The sequence below is a fragment of the Spinacia oleracea genome, chromosome 6, assembly GCF_020520425.1.
Source record: "Spinacia oleracea cultivar Varoflay chromosome 6, BTI_SOV_V1, whole genome shotgun sequence".
Lineage (NCBI taxonomy): Eukaryota > Viridiplantae > Streptophyta > Magnoliopsida > Caryophyllales > Amaranthaceae > Spinacia > Spinacia oleracea.
In genome coordinates this window covers 27898670-27917699 of record NC_079492.1, presented here as the reverse complement: position 1 = coordinate 27917699, position 19030 = coordinate 27898670, and the positions used below count along the sequence as shown (strand labels likewise).

At 40.4% G+C, this 19030-nt stretch overlaps 3 long non-coding RNA genes across 4 annotated transcripts; all 3 read right to left on the bottom strand.

The window, feature by feature from the left end:
• Window positions 1–1758: 1758 nt before the first annotated feature.
• On the bottom strand, window positions 1759–3654 carry LOC130463818 (uncharacterized). The gene is made up of 3 exons (XR_008923983.1): window positions 3636–3654; window positions 3364–3519; window positions 1759–1963 (listed from the first exon to the last, which is right to left on the bottom strand). It is a non-coding gene; the product is annotated as an uncharacterized lncRNA (long non-coding RNA).
• Window positions 3655–3663: 9 nt separating this feature from the next.
• LOC130463817 (uncharacterized) lies at window positions 3664–4803 on the bottom strand. The gene is made up of 3 exons (XR_008923982.1): window positions 4463–4803; window positions 4213–4326; window positions 3664–3711 (listed from the first exon to the last, which is right to left on the bottom strand). It is a non-coding gene; the product is annotated as an uncharacterized lncRNA (long non-coding RNA).
• LOC130463816 (uncharacterized) lies at window positions 4804–7683 on the bottom strand. Of its 2 annotated transcripts, XR_008923981.1 has the most exons (4): window positions 7497–7683; window positions 7110–7173; window positions 4954–4996; window positions 4804–4873 (listed from the first exon to the last, which is right to left on the bottom strand). It is a non-coding gene; the product is annotated as an uncharacterized lncRNA (long non-coding RNA). The 2 variants fall into 2 exon arrangements; XR_008923980.1 differs by having other exon boundaries at window positions 4821–4996; window positions 7497–7682.
• Between the last annotated feature and the right edge of the window lie 11347 nt (window positions 7684–19030).

Genomic DNA, 19030 nt, shown 5'->3' with positions numbered 1-19030 from the left:
TAGTTTCATAAAATGTACAAAATTCATATAGATACATAAGAAGTTTAGTGGGAGTACGTAAAACTTAATTGGTCCTATGTGTATCACACACATATCACTCTATTGTGAAATAACATTCAAATGCTAATGACTTAGATTTGAAATTATTCATCAATGATGGACCAAGGCGAAATTTAGTACATATTGGGTATTAAGATATATTTACAAAGATCTTATAATATTGCATGTTTTAGATTCAGTAATGGCATTTACTAAATCAAACACGAAAGTCTCCATTAGAGATATTCGACCCATATGAATAAATCTAAGTAATGAATGTTTGAACCATGTATAAGCATTTACTAAGTTAAACATCAAAGAATCTAATGAGATTCTTCACCTATATTATATGTCAAAGAATTTAGTTGGATTCAGTATCTACTGAAATTGGATAGCTAAAGTTACATAGAATTTAATTGAGAGTAATTATGAAAAAGAACTTATCATGTATGATATAATATGAGGATCGCCAAAAATGTATTGTATGGCTTTAGGCACGACGAACATATACCAATCTCTATTGGTCTTAAGAAAAACTTATGGTACTTGAAAAGGTACATAGGAATATTTCTACATTCAAGGAAATGAAGATATGCTAAATATTGATGCTACACGCATAAACACTGGCAAAGGATCAAGCAAGATCCCTATGGAGTTAACCAATTGCAAGGACGAGCTACAGAGCATCGTGTTTTGAAATGGCAACATGGATTGAAGACCATGAGTTGTTGCGTGGGAAATTAAACATTAATTTCTATGTTCAGAGGTACTTATGGAAAATTTTCCACATATTTGTGAACTGCTTGGATAAGTAAATCCAAACAAAGCATCACTAGCAACCTAAACAATTGAATTAATAGAACTTATTGCCTAAGAGGCAATGAAACAGAGTTCTTTACGTTAAAGAGTTCTTCTCTGAACTTGGGTGGATCACATGTCTGCTGGCTTGATGGTTCTTCATTGCAAAATGCGTAGAACCACTCTTGAAGCAAGAAAGACTAAATCACAAAAATAAACATACTCAAAAGATCTTATTATCCTATCCACTACTACAAATCCCGCCTCTTGAAGACGCTTTTTTAACCATTTTACGACGCCTTAAAGCGTCGCTAATTTAGACCTCGACGCTTTCTAGAAGCGTCGAGAAAATGACAGTCGAGAATTTTCTCGACGCTTTTAGGCGTCAAGAATGACAACGCCATTTGCAGACCCCAATTTTTGTTCGGCGTCGAGAACCTCGACGCTTTTCTTCGTCTAGACTTTTGATATTGGTGTCGACAACATTATTTTCCCGCTATGCCCACCTTTTAACTATTTTATTTTCTCGACGCCAATAAGCGTCCAGAAATTTCGGTTGTCGACGATTAAAAGCGTCAAGAAGTTGGCGTGAATTTTAATCTTAATGCTTACGATAACACGATTCCAAAAAGCGTCCACATTTATTTGTAGAAGGTTTTTTTTCACGTATTCTGTATTGCATATAAGCTCTTTTTATTACTCGTACCTATTCATGTATCATATATATATATATATATATATATATATATATAATAAAACATTACTCATCACAATTATAAATTTAAAAATAAAGTGCAACACAAGATCAATGAAACTTAAATTGTGAATAACTGGTCTTCAATTAACAATAAAATTAACTTAAGTAGTTAAAATTCATAGTACGTACACGTATGTTACTAACCAGAATCCAAACATACACGCATCAATATTACTAACCAAAATCCTAACCAACAGTAAAAAACAACATCATAAATCAAACCCAAGAAATTAAAACTAAAACTTAGAAAAGCTAACTAGCTAGGATATACTGTATATACTACATATAGATGATCGATGGTAGTAGCTCATATGAAGCTCAACTGTCTTGGCCTTCATGCTGCTTTTGCACCTTATCACGTTGGACGACCTTCAAAGAAAAATACAATTAAAATATAATAAGTACATAATAAGTCGGAAACCAAAACCACGAAGGAAATTAAATACAACATGAGGAGAATTTCATATAAATATTTTAATCACGCAAATTGTTTACCTATCTTTTGGACTTTAGCCTATTAGTTTTTCATGTAGGTTCATTATTTCGTATTCATCATGACTGCAGAAGGAATTCATTACCTTGGTTAATTAGAAGAACGGTTTTTCTAGTGCAACTTTAGGAAGATCAATAGGTTAAACCTATGGCCCTTCTTACTCTTAGGAAGATCAGTAGGTTACTCTGTTTCATTTGATTCTAAAGCCTGAATTTCTTTGTCTACGGAATCAACCCGACCTGGACGATCTTTAGCTTTCTTATAGGATGATGGCTCAAGATAAACCATCACATTTGAGATGAAAGAACAAAAAGTAGGATTTGAGTTTAAAAAAACATAAAATGAATGAGAAGAGGAAGAAAATGTCTTCTGGTATTTGTATTTATCTAAGTCTTACGACAGGTATAGAGTGGACAAAATCATTATGTTTGGAAGGTAGTTTAGGAACACAGGAAGAATAACAGGTACAAAAATAGGTAAGTTTGAGTTGGAAGATGAGGAAAGGGTGTGATGTGGACAGGAAACAATAGGAGAAGAGACATTCAAATAAATGTCTTGGGTGAACACCTATCCTTCTGTGCTCCTGTGAACACCTCTACCTTACCCTATCCTAGGAACACCTATGCTCCTGTGATTCACAATGTCCTTACCTAAAAAAAGAGACCCACGCTGATGATGAAATATTCGGTTCCATAATCAAGATCTAAAATAGTTTACTTTCTTGTGAAGTGTCTCATCATGCTCCAAAAAATCTAAAATAGATTATAACACCGGAAACTTGCTAGGCAACAAGTCAGTCCAAATAGTATGTATAACTTTGATCTAACAACCAATATCTTGTTAGTAGTGTGGTCCTCAAATAAGCATTCTGTGGAATTGAATGTCATCACTCATTACTTATTATTAACATCTCTCATTATCAACAACCCCTTTCCACTCCATACATCACCTATCTCCCTAACAAATCAGAGACTGACCGTCACAAGAGCAGTCATTGTTATTTTAGAATAGATACGATCAGTAACTTAGTCAATGATCTAATTGCTAGTATGCACATTACTTGTTTGCACTAGAATAAGTAGGGAGAGTTGGTAATGAACTTCATGCACGTTACTTACTTGTTAGTATAAATACAAATTGGTATAAACACAAATACAAATTAGTATAAACAAAGATCTGGCATGGAAAATCAGTTATAAACCAATGGCAATAGGAAAGCATAACGAATAGTCCCAACTGCTTATCATTACAAGCCATGAACAAAAAAATTATTTACCTGTGTGTAACCAAAAATTTTGAGCAACCTGAGAGACCAGCAACTGTCTGCAATTAATCCTAGTGTCTCGTCTGTAAGGAGGCGACACCATGAAAGATCCAAGAACTCGAGATTTTTGCAACGCCTGGCAAGATAAATGGTGGTATTCTGGCCAACCTACAGAAAATAGCATACTCTGAGAATCCAACTATAGATGGCTCCACCGTTCAGGCTTCCCAAGAACAGCAGGAGAAAGACAGACAACAGGCATCAGAAAGAAGTTAGATTGATACCTTGGAGATGTTATTAAGATATAATTCTTCCAAAGATTCTCCAGAACTTTCAAGGAGTGCAGCAATAGCATCATCACTGTCACAGAAAGGATGCTGAAATCAGGGGGATTCCCTCGTGATCAACCAAAAATGCTATTTTTCAGTTCATGAATTTTATTTGATTCCCAAACATCAAAACCATACAATCCATGAAAACCTAAATTCGATTCAATTTTTAACCCCCTAAATTCGATAGAATTTTGTAACCCCCTAAATTCCATTAAATTTTTACCCAGAAAGTCAATTTAAACCTAGATTGTATCACCAGAAAACCAAAAAGAAAAAAACAATTTAATGGGTTCGAAATTGAAATCAAAATGAACATGAGTATCATTTATCTATTGTTGAATACCATTGAAACCACATAGATGATTGACATAGTCAAGAAGTTCATACTGTAAGAATGAATATTAATTATGGATTAATATTAATTTCATTAGTTATAAAGAGCAGTAAGAGTATTTATTTGCAATTTATATAATATGACCATACTTTATATTGTAAGAATGAATATGTATGTTGAGAGAAGCAATCTAACCTATATCAGAAGCACACATTGGAGAACCAGACAATGTGATATGATGATATTATCAAAGGGTTCTTCGTCGTACACGCAATAGAGAGCTCACTGCAACTACACTTGGCGCGAAAGCTACAAAAGAGAAAGAAAGGGACAAATAAAGAGATTAGTCACATCACTTAATTTGTGAAAATAAATTTCTTCTTTTCTTTTTACTCATTTGGACAAGAAAAAATTGATAAAGTGACACATTAGAGATTAGACATACTTGTCAAAAAGCACCAAAACTGTGTAACCTTTATTGTATCCCTAGCTTCAGCACAGATCCTGTCCAACGTTTGCTCCAAGCCTTTCCTGCCCAGGGTCTTGGGATAAGTGATATGAATTACGTTGCTACGCCAACCTCTTAATTCAATCTTTTTAATGGATAAAATAGGCCCCATCAGTGAGAGACGATGACACTGCTCCTCACTCATTTCTGTGAGATCACCTCCAGGACCAATCATGCACTCTATGGATGACACAATTTTCTCCCTGATAGGATCAATGGGAGGGTTTGTAACTTGAGCAAACAGCTTCTTGAAGTACTGGAAAGTGATTTTCTCTCTATTTGACATCATGGCCAAGGGAGTATGGAACAAGGGCCTAAGTTTAGGCTTTGCCTAACAGAACAGAATACCTATAAAAATAAACCTCAGGTTAAGTTGTTAACGCTGCAAGAAAAATAGAACAAACATGTTTCAAGAGTAGCGAATAAACCATGAATACCCATGTTCGGCATGTCTTCCTCCTGATTAGACACCTATAATAGACGAAAACAGAACCGCATCAGATCATCTCAATGGTAAAAAAAAAAAGAAACTGATGCAAAGATTAAGAAAAGGTGAAAGTTGTCAGCAGTATCATCTCTAAGTGAAGAATAATAAGGTAGAGCCAATAGAAAACACAGGATGTAGGCTGGATTCCTGATGCTCGTGATTTCAGATTACTTTCATGTCGAGTTAAGAACCCGCAATTTAGCTAGAACAACAATGCTCCAATAATTTACTCTAATTATTTCTCCAAAACTTTTCAAACTACTTCGAACTATAGTTATTAACTGGGTAACATCTCCAACTTTGAAAAAGCCCAAAATTTTATTAAAAATCTCTAGTAACATCATACCCTCCAAACCCCAAAAATTTTATTAAAAATCTCTAGCAGCACGTAAGAAAGAGATGACCAACATCCATCTCAAATTTTAACCTATTGTAACATCAAATCCCTGTATATTCCCTATATCGTTAACAAGACTTATTAAATCATATAAACATGTACTCCGAAATTGACAATGAAGGTAAGATAGAAAGAAAGAGAAGGGGTGAAAAACCCTTTAATTTGCAAGGAAATTTTTACCCATAACTAAAACGAGTGAGCTATTTGCAAATTCATTCCACTTGCATTCTGACTTGATACAAGCCATAGAAGCCTTTCCGCAGTGGATTAGTGTAAAGGAGTGAGAGGGAAGTAAGACAACTCAACTAATAAAGGGGAACAACCATATAACTTAAATTAACAAGCGTCCCTTCACTAATCCAACAAAGCTTAGGTATACACAGCTCAAAATTAATTTTTAATAGTGAATAATCAATTTTGTGTACTTGATTTCTTTTGTTTGAACAAAGCACAGAGCAACACTGGATGAAGAAGATGTAGTTAGTAGAAAAAAATAATCATACCATTTAATAGAGGATCAAGATACTAGATCAAGTTGTTCACCTCAAGATGAGAATCAACTAGGGCCACATGAGAGATTACAATTACCATTACCAGTCAAATTAGTGCTTCATTCTAACAAGGCCACCGACTAAGACAGAGTTGAAGGGGCAATAATATTTCCATAAGACCAGGAGAAAAAGATGGCTTAACCCACCTCACAATATTAAAAAAGAATCACTCTTGAACTTGGTCTTTCAACCTTCCATTACCTTCTCAAGTATTTCATTTCTCAACCTTCCATTACCTTCTCAACCTTTCATTTTTCATTTCTCAGCCTCACAATAAAAGGTTGCAGACGCAAGAAGCAAAACTTCAATCACATTCATCAAAATCAGTCCAAGTAAACTCCAATACCTAATTAAAGCAACAATAGTAACGCCAATTCCCTGAACATTAATCCCCTCTTAACGTACAAACTAAATAACTAGTAACTATTGTATCTTGCAAGACAACAGAAGCATAGTGATTGGTGACCGGGTACATGGATGTTTGGAAAAACAAGGACAACAATCTAAACCAATAATAAGGAGAAGTCTGGTCACCAGTAGCCAAACAAAACTTCTTGACATGAGAGCATCAGGTTTTGAAGAGGGTCAAGATAAAGGAGATAACAAGGAAGATGTCCAAGTACTCCCTATTGATTTCACTGAATTTTATATAATACAATTCCCACAGAATACACTTCACAAATCCCAGCATTTCACAAATTAATCACAAAACTAAATCAGCACATTAACATCATCGTCAACCCAATCAAGCATATACCGATTCATTTGACTAAGAACAAACAACTTTAAATTCGGATCTACACAATAAGTTGTATTATTTTCTGCCAAATTTCCTATACTTAAACTGAATTGAAAAAAAACAAATTATAAACCCAATTGGACATAGCAGAATCGAATGATACCAAATATTAAAAGCGTAGACATATAATAATGTACCCAAATGATAACTCAACATTAATCGAATATGAAGTCAGGAGAAAGAAAGATGAGAGAAATCTACAGAATGACAAAGAAAGGACGAACATGACACTATTTCATTGTCGACAGACTTCAATTCATAGACTAGAACAAGATCTAGCACAAAAAGTTCAACTTGAACAAAAACCTAAAATACCCAACAAATTCAGAACATGGGAGACAAAATAATACCTTCAATTTTAAACCTCCAATCTTCGTTCAAACCTCCACTCTTCGTGAAAAAGGGAAAATAAACCTAAAAAATACACAAATAACAAAAAATAAGTTACTCAAATCAAACAACTAATCAAAGAATTTGGAAATTGAGAAGAATCGAGAAAATGAAAAGGGTGCAAACGAAATCGGAATCAAGAACTGGAATAGCAAGACACGAAAATAAAATTGATTCGAGATGAATAATTAAATGAAAACACTAGAAATTCTGAAATTTAGAGGAAAGAAACTATCTAAAATTCATTATATGAGCAAGAAAGTTAACGAAATTACAAAATCACAAAAAAATAGAACATTGCAAGAAATTAACCAGGGGAATATGACATGAAATAGTTTAATTGGTACCTCCGAAATTCAAGTAGCACAAGGAAGGGAAATTGAGTACACAATTCATCCAAAATTATGGGGTTAATCGTAGCTCTAACCCGTGTGGGAGATGATGAATTTTTAGGGTTTGAAAGTTATGGTGGTACGGGGTATGAAGGAGGCGGTTTTTTAAGTTTTATTTTTCATTGATGTGGACAAGAAGGGAAAGCTCATACTCCGTATTCCAACTAAAGGGTGAACTGACATGTACACGTGTAAGGCACATGTTTCCGCGACGCTTTAAGCTGTCTAAACACACCTCGACTCCGAATAGCGTCGAGAAAAAGCGGGAGGGAATTTTTCTACTCAACGCCTGTACTCAAGCGTCGAGCTCTTGGCGTCTAAAAACCAAGGCTTTTGTAGTAGTGATCTCGAAAGGAATTCGATGAAAAAGGATATTATAGATTGGCAAAACGTGATAACTAAACCTATGCAAAGAGTGAGAAACAACATTCACATTGTGGCACTGTAAATCAAGCATAGTTTTGAATTCAACTAATTGTTTTAAAAATGTGTTCGAGGCCCATGGTTGGAAACCATTAGGGTTGAACATTTAGCATATATGAAATGTATTTTGATATTCCATTTAATCTTGGTTTAGTATTAAATGATGAGTCCTTTCAATTTGACAATATATTCTATATAGACTATCAGGACCAGTCCTATGACTAAGAAATGTTTATCAAGTGAACTTGAATATCAAAAGTTGAAGATGGTCCCTGGTCGAAAGTTTTCTATAAAGGCGGACGCATAGAAAACGCTAGAGTGCAAGATGACTAGTAGTTCTGTTTCTAGAACTTTATGGACATGGCAATGTCGCAATCATTTGCATAGATACTTACTTGAAAAGATTAGTATCGGACAGACCTATGAAAATTTACTGTAAGAGATGAAAATCTTCCATAAGTAAAGTTCATTACATTATTAGACACTAATCCTCAATACCTGAGTGATTTGAGATTACTTGTTTGAGAACTGGTTACTTTGATGTTGTCAAGCGTCGCACCGTAAAAGGAGACTATAATGGCATCGCTCAGATAATCACCTATCAAACGAAGTCTAACCACATGATCACAAGATTGGGATTGTCCTCCCATAAATCGAGATGAGACGCTGCAAGTTGTACAAGGCCACTCGGAGAGTTAGAAACTGAAAAATGCATGGTCGTGCTCAGATGAATCAAAGGCTATGATTATCTGTTTATTTGATCAGTTGAACTCTGAAACGGAGAAATACCTCTGGACATAATAAGGATGACTACTCTTACCTTATGTTCATGAGCAGGCATCAAGCGACAAAGGAATTAGGAAATGCACACTTGTCCGTAAGGACAAGTGGGAGACTGAAGGAAATAATGCCCTTGGTCCAAGTATGCATTTAATTCTAAGTCTAATAAATGCGGTTTAGTATTAATTAACAAGTTAATAAATTCAGTGAGATCAAGTGAACTGAATGCCTAGCTAGAGGTCGCTTCAGTTCATGTGGAATTAATAATATTAATCTGTGAGGGGGTCGAAAAAGCACGAGGCTAATGCGTGACCTCGTCCCTCGTGGGTGTGACGCTTCTTTTTGTCAAATCAAGTGTAATTGGATTTCCTGTGAGTTTACACCCAATTGACTAGTAATATAGGAGTCGCCATTCAGTTTTTAACGACAATGAGAAAAACTGACAAAACCCGGTTATCGTGACATAAAGGGAGTGCAATTATGTTTGACCACGACGGCCGTAGGTTCCCTTGTGATCCCTAGTGGTGGGGATCGCTCAACGTACACCCGCAGGGTAGAGATTGAGGGTTCGAGGGACTGTAACTACCGAGAGGAGTACTCGCTCTTCGATAACTCCAGAGGCAGGATATCCTTACTAGCTCAGCATAAATAATTGAAGGGACATGCGTTGATTTTAACAATATGCAACATATAGTACTAGATCGAACGCGATTATCTGATTTAGATTGTTTTAAGGGACCTAGCATGATAATCCAATTTCCCAAAAATATCATATTTATTAAGCGTGATCGAACAATCAGATTTTAGTTAGTTTAACCGTTCATAAAAGGGCGAGGAAAGCAATTAAACCATGGAAAAGGGACACATTACGACGCACCCTTGAGAGGTGCGTCACGGTTCTCAGAAAACTAACCACTTTGACTTTTCTATTTCTCCTTTTATTTAAGGAATCTCAAATTATGGGCCAGGATACGTTCTGTTCGATTTATGGATCGATTGCGACAGAACGCGTGATCAGTTTTGCAGCGTGAGGCTTAGGCTTAGGGGTTTAGAGTCAATACTCAGAATATTAATTGTGTGTTGTTGTGTTCTTTTCACGTCGAACTTAAGGCCCTATTTATAGAAAAGAGTTCGTGGAAATATAGAATTGCAGAACTCTAATCCACGAGGAATTAGGAAAAAAACACGTACCAGGTATTTTCAGCGCCCAGGCCCGGGCGCCGAAGATTTCAGCGCCCAGGCCCGGGCGCCGAAGATTTCGGCGCCTAGAGCCAGGCGTTGAAAATAGGGTCTGGGCTGTTTTTCTTAGTCATATTCGGATTCCTAGAATCCGGAGTATTTGAGATTTAATTGAGTCTTTTAGTGCGTATTAAACTTGTGACGGGATGCGTCTGGGCCCGTTACGAACTCTAGGCTCGTTAGGATTTTAATTAATACGTAACTCTTATTTTCGAATCGTATTAGGAATAGGATTCTCTCGAAATTTCTATCTCATTTAGGATTTATGTTGGAGTGCAACACCTAATTCTGACAGGTTTCTATCTTTTATGATTTTCCACTTTTAACAACTACCCATTACGGCATTTACTATTTTTAGCAGGTTTCCATAAATAGCAGGTTTCTATAAATAGCAGGTTTCGGGTGAAATGAAAAGGGGAATTGAGATTCGTTATTTTATAAGAGATGCATTGTCAAGTGGAGATTTACGTTTTCATCATCGAACCTTCCCTTTCGGGAATCGGGACAAAAGTAGGTGTCTACAGTTAGCCCCCACTTTGACTGAGTCTTGGAGTAAGACGATGGTTAAAGTATTAGACGGAGTACGTCGCACAAGCCATGGTGACCTGTTTTGCGAGGGTCTCACGAGCCCCCGAGTGATAACATTTGACTTAAGGGTCATCACTTGAAGTGTCGACATATCCCTCACGTGTCATTGGGATTTGTCAACGGATAGTATAGAAACTTCCTCACTTTGTCATTGGAAGGATCTAAAGAAGTGTAGAAACTCCATCACTTTGTCATTGGGAGTAGCTACAGATGTTTTCGAAATCAAAGCTATAAAGTGTAATTGGGCCTGGCCAAGCCCAACCACGAGGTAAAAATGTTTTTAAAGATTCTCATTTTCAGGGCTAGTTAAACGAGAAAACCCCCTTGTTTTTATGGGACGTAAAACGAAGGAAAATCCAGCACATCGCTCTTTTTTGGAAAACACGGAAAACCAATCCTTTTAATTTTTGGAAAAGGGAAAACCAGAAAAAGTTATCGCTGCAGCGACTAAGGACCTACGCGGCTTGTGACGTAGACCCCGCCGGCCAAAGATGGCGAGCCTGTCCGCTAAGGGGGGACGCCCCGTCCGAAAAAGTGGACGAATCTTGTTTTTGAAATTTGAAAATAAGGACCTACGCGGCTTGTGACGTAGACCCCGCCGGCTAAAGATGGCGAACCTGTCCGCTAAGGGTGGACACCCCGTCCGATAGAAGTGGATAAATCTATTTTAAAATTTGTTTTGTGTTATTTTTTTTTTTTAAATGAGGACCTACGTGGTTTGTGCCGTAGACCCCGCCGGCTGAAGATGGCGAGCCTGTTTCATTTTGAATTTTGAAAATTTCATTTTTTGAAAACTGAGGACCTGTGCGGCTAGTGACGCAGACCCCGCCCGCTGAGGGTGGGCGAGCCCATTTTGAATTTCTTACTTTCCTTATTTTGCCTGTGTAGAAGGGCTTTTGTGATTACAACCTGTTGGTGGGTCGCAATTTTTCCTGATTAGGTGTGTCCTATAAGTGGGTCCACACTGTGTATATTTTTTGTTAACGATATTGCAAAATACCGCTTTTGGGAAAGAAATGTCCAGATAACGGATGTTTTACACAAATAGGGATTGCACGTGCCCGACAGCGAATATTCGCTGTTTGGGAATCACTTTCAGCGCCCAGCTCTGGGCGCGAGAATTTCTAACGCCCAGAGCTGGGCGTTGAAAATGCGAAGGCGAGACTGGCCTTTAAATACGCGGACCGTCTCCTTCCTTTCCCATTTCCGCCATTTTCGCTCAAACTCCTCACCTCTTTCTACTTATTTTTGCTCGTTTTCTTAACTTTTCTTCACGAATTCTACTCTAAATCACTTCCTAATCTTCCCAATGTAAGTAATTTTCAGTAATTTTGACCTTTTTTCTCAATTTCAGTATTTTTGTCAAGTATTTTTATGCATGAAATTGATTGGGGGTTTTTTATTTTGTGCCCCTTTCCTTCAATTAGATAGTTGGAAATGTTCTACATAACATGTTAATTAGTTTGTGCATGTTAATTTTCGCAAGTATGTTGATTCTTGTTGAATTTGGGCATTTTTATACTAGCCCCCAAGTATACCTACGACTCTAGTGTTTTCTTATGATGTAGGTGTTTTTGGTATATTGCTTGCGTTCCTCACAATTCATGAATGACAAATTATGGAAGAATTTTGATTCTGTAGGAGTTAATTAATTTTTTTTACTTAGGGAATTTTTGCTCAATATGAACTTAGTATCATGTTTTAGGGAACAAAAATTGTATGACTCCATTTTATGAGTGGAATGCACTCCTTTAGTGATTGGTGTGAGTGCCAATTTTGTTAAAGGTATAATGCCTTGTTGTATTATTGATCAGCATGCCTGATCACCTCCTTCTGGTGGCCACGAGGAGCGTGGCATGACGCGTCAGTCTACTGGCGCGGGACCCCTATTGGTGGGTACTGAGATCTACGACGGTCGGGACCTGCAATACGACCTAGAGCACCACGTGACTACCCGCCTTCACGCGAGGAGGAAGACTACGGCTCGCGGCTACGGTGCAGTGACGAGCGAGACTGTTTTTGGTTTCCTGAGCCCGGACGCCCAGGCTTTGGTGAGGACGAGCTCACTGTTTCCGGTGGTCGAGACCTTCTGGGAGATACTGCAGCTTAACATCTCCCTGTCCTTTCTGCGGTCGTTCATGAGGTGGTGGTGGGATACCACCAACACTTTCCATTTTCCTTGGGGTGAGATAACGATCACTCCCGAGGACTACACGGCTTTGACGGGCTTGACCTTTACAGGGAACCCCGTTCGCCTGAGGTCGGATGGCCTACCGCCGACCGTTGCTGAGGGTACCAGGCTCCTGGGCTCGTGGATGGGCATGAGATTGCCTTTGTACCAGCCTCGTGGGATACCTTTCGCTGACCTGATGTGGGCCCAAGAGCATGGGGTGGAGGAGTCGTCTTCGAGACAGGCCCGACTGTTCTACCTCCATTTCATTACTTCCACTTTTCTATCGGGTCCGACTGACACCTTTGACCCGAGGTGGATAGGCATGGTGGAGGACGTGTCTACACTGGGTGACTATTGCTGGGGCGATTTGGGCTATGCGACGCTCGTCGGCCAGATGAGTTTGGCGGTGCGCGACTCGGACCCGAGTAGACGTCACTTTGTCATTACATTGGCGGGAGTGCCGCGTTTGATCGAGGTATGTGTCTAGACTTTCTTTTGTTTTCTCGCTTTTACCGGGCCTCTTTTTTTTTGACGTATTATTGTCTTTTCCTTTTGTAGCTGTGGGCCTTTGAGCACTTACCTTGGCTGGCTTCCCGAAAGGGGCTGAGGCCTTTGGAGTACCGTGCCGGTCGTCGTTGGGGTTGGAAGAAGAAGCTGACTGTGCGTCCACCGCCCGATACCGTGTGGGATCTCATTCGGGACGGGAATCCTGAGCATGTGCAGAATCTTATCCTCTATTTCGTATTTCGCCATTCTTTTTATTTTCTATGTGCGAGATCTGACCGTGTTTGTACAAAACAGGTGGTTTGGACCCCATGGCTCTCTTTTAGGGGTATTTATGCTTCGGTCAGGGATAGTTATGCCCTGAGCCAGATGCGGGTCTTGTTCGTTGGCCGTCGGGACCCTGTCTGGTACCTGGGAGAGCGGGTACGTATGCAGACGGTCGGGGCTTTTTCGGTGCCTAAGCCTCCGCCTGCGACCATGCTATCTACTCGTTCGATAGGCGAGTCGTGGAGGGTCCACTCGAGGACTGGCGTGCAGGCGACGGAGTTGGTGATAGCGGGAGCTAGCTATTATCAGTTTATCTAGGATTCTCTTCGTCTCCCGGAGCTTGGCGATGTGAGTTGCCCTCTATTTTTGTATTGATCTTAGTGTTTTCATGCTCGTGCCCATGTGTTTATGTTTACTGTGTTATGTGCAGGAGTATCCTGACCCTTCATTAGGGGGATGGGTGCTTCCCGATGCTCGGATCTCGTATACCGGAGAGAGTGGATCCGAGATTGTGGAGACTTTCCCGGAAGACCGGGTTTTCCATGCTCCGCTCCCTGAGGGAGTACAGGCAGTATGCACCTTTTATTTGTGCACTCTTCTTATATCTTTCTTTTTTCTTTTGTTACTAACATTCTTGTTTCAGGTTTCGGCCCGTACGGCCAACGCGATGGTGGGGGTGATCAACCAGTTGAAGTCCGCGTTGGTTCGGGCCCGATCTGCGCTTTCTTGAAGGAGCCCCCACTCCACTCGGGTAATGTGCCCTCCTTTTTCCTTTTGATGTGTACCTTTTGTTTGGCTTTCCGTTACTTACCCTCCTTTTTGTTTTTGCAGACGGGGGCTGGACGAGCCGGGGCCGATGACGCAGGTCCCTCGGGTGGGGGACGGGGTCGTGAGGGGAGAGAGAGGGAACGACACTCGCCCCTACGGCATCGCCGTTCCGATGTGGGGGTGAGTTCTTCCGGGGAGAGGTCCGAGCCGGAGCGTAGGCGACGTTCCGTGTCGGTGGCTCGAGAGCCTAGCCCCGAGTTGCAGCCACAGCCTCATTTTTGGGGTGATTCTGGCTGGGGGTCCTCATACCACGGGGAGTGGAGTGGATGGACCGGCGAGGCTTGGAGACATAAGGTTGGTGACGAGTCTTAGGCTTGCCCCCTGTTTTGTATATATTCATTCTTGTATTTCGCATGTATATATATTTTATTTTTTGCGAATTTTTGGTGCAAGAATGTTTTGAGCCTTCCATGGGCTTTGCCTCAACATATTATAGCAATATTAGCTTTCTAAACCAACGACGAATTTTGAAAAGAGAAAGAATTCCATAAAAATAATGAGTTCATACAAGAGTGCACACATATTTTTAGACTAGCCGACTACTTGGGGTATTACATATGCATGTTCACTATTTTTCGTTTTTTGCCGACTCGTGCCATACTCCTTTGTTGGGCTTGTTCCTGAAAATTCTTGTGTCTTTGTTTTCATTCTATTTGGCCTTGCCCGTGCATGGGTTGGGGTATAGTGCCCTTTGTAATATCCTTTTGTCTTGGTGTGCTCCATGACTTTAGTATTTTTTAATTTTTATTGGACCGAATCCTTGATAAGGATTGCCTACGTATCTTGTCTGAATCAGGTCGCGCGTAGTTCTAGCCATGATTTTTGAAATTTTTGAAAGGGGCGTTCATTACACATCTGCTACCCCCCAAGTGTCCGTGGTTCTTTTGATGATCCGAAAAAAGGAGTACGAGCACTTGCAGAAGCGGGAGGATAAGTGGCGAGAGAGAATGACGCCCGAATTCGGGCGTAGGAAATATCGGCGCCCAGGCCTGGGCGTGAAAAATAACAGCGCCCAGTCCTGGGCGTTGAAGTTTTGTCCTTCGCTTTTTCTACTTTATCGAGTTTTATGCCGTTTGCTTAGAGTAATGCGCAAAATGCTTGCTTATGAGTCTTAATGTGTTTTATTAGATGCCTTAACTTCGGACTGAATTTTATTAAATATAGTACTTTTTCAATTGGTCTAAGTTCGTAAGGTTAGCGAATTCCGCTCCATCTATGTCGGGTAGTTGGACTGCTCCGCCAGGTAGGATGGTCTTTAGAAAATATGGTCATGTCCAGTTAGGCCGGAATTTCCCTCGAGGGTCCGTAGTAGGTGCGCGGACTTCTTTTAACACAAAATCGCCTTCTTTGATATTTCGAGGTTTGACTCTTTTGTTGAATTGCCTTGCGATGCACTTTTGATACACTTGCACGTGATGTAAAGCTCTCAACCTCCGTTCGTCTAAAAGGACGAGCTCGTCGTACCTAGCTTGAACCCAATCGGCCTCGGGCACCTTGCTTTCTAGGACGATCCGGAGGGAGGGAATTTCCAACTCGATCGGTTGAACTGCTTCCATTCCGTATACCAAGGAGTAGGGTGTTACTCCAATGGAGGTGCGAATTGAGGTTCGATAGCCCCATAATGCGAAGTGTAATTTGTTGGGCCAATCCTTATAATTTTCGGCCATTTTTTCGATTATGACTTTAATATTTTTGTTGGCCGCCTCTACCAAGCCGTTCATTTGCGGCTTGTAGGGAGAGGATTTATGATGTTTGGCATGATATTTTTCGAGCAGGTCTTGGACTTCGGCCCTAAACTGGGAACCTTGGTCACTTATGATTTCATGTGGAACCCCGTATCGACAGAATATGTTCTTTTCTAAGAATCGAGCGACATGTTTGGCCGTTAATTTTGCATAGGAGACTGCCTCTACCCATTTAGTGAAGTAATCAATTGCGACTAAAACGTACTCGTGTCCCCCTACGCCTGTTGGTGTTACCTTGCCGATTAAATCTATACCCCAGGTGGAAAAGGGCCATGGAGAAGTGAAGGTGTATAGTTCTGAGGGAGGCAAGTGGTTAAGGTTACTGAAGATTTGGCATTTTGGGCAAGTTTTTACAAAGTGATGGCAATCGGTTTCCATAGTGGTCCAATAGTACCCTGAGCGGGATATTTTTCGGGATAGCATTTTTCCGTTCATGTGGGGTCCGCACACGCCGTTATGGTATTCTTCCATTAGTCTTTGGGCTTGGTTTTGGTGGACACAAAGTAACTTGATTTTATTCGGCGTGTATTTGTATAGTTCCCCCAGAATTATGCTATATTGTGAAGCGAGGAGGCGTAGGGCCTTTTGTGCTCGCAGGGAGGTGTTTGGGGGGAATTCCCCATTTGTTTTGTAACGAAGGATGTCATTATACCATGGTTCTTCTTCAGTGTTTTCAGGTTCGGAGTCTATGGCACAGCAATAAGCCGGCTCTTTCCTTCGTTCGACCCGAAGGGTCATTCCGTCCCATTCATTCGGGATGTTGAGCATTGAAGCTAGCTTTGCTAGTGCATCCGCGAATTGGTTGTCGTCTCTTGGTAAGTACGTATACTCGATTTTTTCAAATTGCTCGACTATTTGGTCTAAGTGAGCTTGATATTTTGAGAGACTAGTGCTTCGGACCTTCCATCTTTTGGATATATGGTTGATTATTAGGGAAGAATCCCCGAAGACTTGCAGATACTTGACTCCGAGGCTAACTGCGGCCTCTAGCCCAACTATGCAGGCTTCATATTCGGCGGCGTTGTTTGTGGCCTCGAAGTCAAGTTTGACGGAAATTGGTATATGGGCCCCTTCGGGACTGACTAGGACGCGCCATCGAAGTATAGCGTCCAATAGTCATCTCGTATCATCAGAAGTTCCTCGTCAGGGAGGAGGTAAGCTTCCGTGGTTTCCTCATTCGTGGCATGCTCGGCCAGGAATTCGGCTACCGCTCTTCCTTTGATTATTTTTTCTGGCATGAATTTTAGGTCGAATTCTGAGAGCATGACTAGCCACCTGGACAGGAGACCATTTAGGGCGGGCTTTTCGAACATTTATTTTAAGGGGTCTAGTTGTGACACTATATGAACAGTGTGGGCCAATAGGTAATGTCTGAATTTTTTGGATGCCCAGACGAGGGCGAGGCAGGTTTTCACAAGTTCTGTGTATCTCGTCTCGTACTGTATGAACTTCTTGCTCAAGTAGTAAATGGCTCGCTCAGATCCATGTACACACTGTGAGAGCATAGCTCCTGCTGCAGTATCCGTGACGGTTAGGTATAGGCGTAAAGGGATTCCGGGCAAAGGCGGGGAAAGGACAGGTGGTTTGCTTAGATATTCTTTGATTTTATCGAAGGCAATTTGGCATTGTTCATCCCATTCGGCTTTTTCTTCTTTTCTTAATTTTTTGAATATTGGCTCGCAAGTCATAGTAAGCTTGGAAATGAACCTACTAATGTATTGCAGCTTTCCTAGGAAGCCCCTTATCTGTTTTTCAGTTTTCGGTGGGGGCATTTCGGTAATGGCTTTGATCTTGGATGGGTCAACCTCGATTCCTCGCGTACTAACAACATATCCTAGCAACTTTCCAGAGGTTACCCCGAACACACATTTTTGTGGATTTAGTCTCATGTTATATTTCAAGATTCGGGTGAAGAACTTTCTAAGTGCCGGGAGGTGACCGTGCCGGTCTTTAGATTTGACGATCATGTCGTCTACATAGACCTCGATTTCTTTGTGTATCATGTCATGGAGTAACGTGGTGGCTGTTCTTTGATAGGTGGCCCCGACGTTTTTCAAACCAAAAGGCATTACAGTGTAACAATTTGTACCCCAAGGGGTAATGAAGGTTGTTTTTTCCATGTCTTCTTCTGCCATAAGTATTTGGTTATATCCGGCGTACCCGTCCATAAAGGAGAGAAGCGCGTGTTCTGCGGTGTTGTCTACTAGTATGTCAATGTGAGGTAGAGGGAAGTCATCTTTGGGACTGGCTTTGTTGAGGTCTCGAAAGTCTACGCACATTCGCACTCGTCCATCTTTTTTAGCTACGGGGACAATATTGGCCACCCATTCTGGGTAGTTGGAGACTTTTATGAAGCCGGCGTCTAATTGTTTAGTGACTTCTTCTTTTATTTTCAAGGCTATCTCTGGTTTGAGCCGCCGTAGCTTTTGTTTTACTGGCGTCATTTTGGGATCTAGCGGAATTTTATGCTCAGCGATTTCTCGATCTATTCCTGGCATGTCTTTGTAGGACCAAGCAAAGACACCCTCGAATTCCCGCAAAGTGGAGATTAGATCGGCCTTTTCAGTGGGAGTTAAGGTGAGGCCAATTTTAATGATTTTAGGATTTTCTTCTGTTCCAATATTTACCGTTTCTGTGTCCTCAATTATAGGAGTTTTGATTTCTTGTTCATTTACAGCTTTTATTAGTTCGGTATATTCCTCTTCTGGCTCTTTTTCGCGCTCATTAATGGCGAGACATTCTGCATTATTACTCGGATTTTTAAGCGGCATATACTCAAAAGTTTTGTTTATCTTATCAAAGTCATGAAGCATTACATCAAAAAGATCTCCCGGAGTAGATATTTCCGGGTCTAAACTATTTTTGGGAGGGGTTAAAATTTTGCTAGGTTCGGACTCGGAGTCAGACTCGGATTCAGACTCTAATTCTTCGTACATCGGACC